The 2532-nt window shown below is 45.1% G+C and overlaps 1 pseudogene; it reads left to right on the top strand.

Annotated features, from left to right (window-relative positions):
• The first annotated feature begins 1359 nt into the window (after window positions 1-1359).
• LOC129080721 (casein kinase I-like) lies at window positions 1360-2316 on the top strand (annotated as a pseudogene).
• Window positions 2317-2532: the final 216 nt, after the last annotated feature.

Raw genomic sequence — 2532 nt, 5'->3', positions numbered from 1 at the left:
TTCATACAGCACTTATGCTGTCTGTGGATTACCTGATTACATTAAAACTCTTTGCTGGCAGGTGCCTCATTTGACTGGAGTAGTTATATCCATTGCTTTAGTGTCTGAGACTTTTTTAAATGTAACAAATGAGTGTATAAAACAATTTTTAAAAAATAACAAAGTATTTTAACTTCAAAATAATAAAGGAGTATGAATCCAAGATAAATGGAAAGAAACTGATGGCACTGTTGCAATTTCTGATTTACTGAAACAAATGTTAAGAGTTGCCACTGAATTTTGATGAGGATGTTACTGCAGATAAAATGCACTAAAATAGACAATAGCCAAGTTTCTATGTCATACCTTTTCTCTTTGGTGCTGATGAGAAAAACCTATCTCATCATGATGAACCTATCTTCAATGGTTAATACACATTAGTAAAACACACTGTATGGTCAGACCAGTTGACACTTCTCTGGCATCAGCTGGTGGCTGCTGCTTTCTGACTTAGCCTCTCCCATTTCTTATGCCATAATTTTATGTGGGGCTCATGGTGAGATCTTACGACTTTACCCCATCTGCCTTCGGGGTGTGGCTCTCAATGCTTCAGTGAAGGGGAGCGTTGTATTGTTCACACAGAAAAACACAAAGAAAAGTGAGGGAACATTCCTTGTTTAAAAAAACAAAATCTGATTAAGGAAAAAAAGCAATGCAAAGAAAATGGAGGCGAGAACAAAAGGCCAAATTTCTAACCAATGAAGAAGGACTGACATCTCTGAACTGCCACTTTCCATAAATAGAGAACATGGACACACACAGTTCACCTACTGAAACATTAAAGTTTACGCGGGAGGAGTTCCGCGGGAAGTGGCGCGGTCAGGGTTTGCAGGAGCGCGGCTCCGCCCATTGGCTCCGCCCACTGTCTGGCGCCGGCCCCAAGACCCCCTTCCCAGAGTGCTCTGCGCCATAAAGAACTGACTCCACTTTGGGCGTTGGGTGGAGCCAGAGTAACAAAATGGCGGCGTCGGCGGAGTCAGAGGCGTCCTTTCAGGCCACCAAAGGCAGTGGTGGCGTCAATATTACCGCCCTAACTCACCATACGCTTTAGCCAGTCCGCGGCTGCCGATCAGAAACAAGAGGCCTAGACTGAGAATGGCGAGAACCGCACGCAAACTGCGGCCTGGCAAGAAGACACCCGACTGAGCCACGGTGATCAGGTCCCCTTCGGCAAATTCTGTACTCTGTGACTCCAAAAGCCGACCATGTTCCGTTTTCTGCTGTCCTGGCCGCAGCCTCGCTCTGGGGACTGGTCCAGAGGCTCTGACTTTGGAGAGGTGTCAGGCATGGCTTCAGCCTCTGTCGTCTCCCTCTGTCTGGATGGAGGGCAGCGGAGGCACCAAGCCCGAGGTCATTGTTGAAGAGAAATAAAAACTCAGAAGATCGGGTCTGCCTCCTTCCAGGACCTGTATCTGGCCATCAGCATCACCAATGGTGAGGAAATGACCTTGAAGCTAGAATCTCAGGAGGCCAGGCATCCCCGGCTGCTGTACTGGAGCCAACTCCGTAAGAGTCTTCAGGGTCCTTTGGCCTCCCCCCGCCTCCGCTGGAACGGGCAGGAAGAAGAGCACCATGTGCTAGTCCTGGATCTTCTTGGACCCAGCCTCCAAGACCTGTTTGAGTTCTGTTCTAGATGCTTCACAATGAAAACTGTATTTAGGTTAGCTGACCAGATGATCAGTAGAATTGAATATATGCATACAAAGAATTTTACACATGGAAACATTAAACCAGATAACTTCCTAATGGGTATTGGGCATCACTGTGATAAATCATTCCTTACTGATTTTAGTTTGGTCAAAAGGTACAGAGACAATAGGACAAGGCAACACATACCAGAGAAGATAAAAATCTCACTGGCACTGCCCCATATTCTAGCATCAATGCATATCTTGGTATTGAACAGAGTCTTGAGATGACATGGAATCATTAGGATATGTTTTAATGTATTTTAATAGAACCAGCCTGCTATGGCAAGGGCTAAAGGCTGCAACAAATAAACAGAAATATGAAAATATTAGTGAAAAGAAGATGTCCACTCCTGTTGAAGTTTATATAAGGGTTTTCCTGCAGAGCATGCCTTGACTTCAACTCTTGTTGTGGGCTGTGTTTTCAGGAAGCTCCAAATTATATGTATGTGAGGCAGCTCTTCTGCATTCTTTTCAGGACCCTGAACCATCAACATCTGCTTGGATCATGTCAAAGCAGAAAGAAGCTCAGTAGGCAGCCTCTTCAAGTGTGCAGGATCAGCAGGCCCAAACCCCCAAAGGTTTTTAACCATGAGCTGATGAACAGAAGAAGCAGTGCAGGGGATGGGATCAGCATTTGTTTCCCCACAAACCCAGAGACTTTAGTTCATACATAAACTAGCTAGTGTTGTGTACAACCATTTACTTGGTGTCAATAACTTGATTTCAGTATGAACTGGCTCTGAGCAGTATTGGTGATGCTGTATCCCAAGTTGTAGCCACGGTGAATGTGAATATTAACAGT

Source organism: Pteronotus mesoamericanus, unplaced genomic scaffold (genome assembly GCF_021234165.1).
Source record: "Pteronotus mesoamericanus isolate MK-2021 breed Mesoamerican mustached bat unplaced genomic scaffold, CSHL_Meso_final contig_90, whole genome shotgun sequence".
Classification (NCBI taxonomy): domain Eukaryota; kingdom Metazoa; phylum Chordata; class Mammalia; order Chiroptera; family Mormoopidae; genus Pteronotus; species Pteronotus mesoamericanus.
This window is presented reverse-complemented; position numbering and strand designations above follow the sequence as displayed.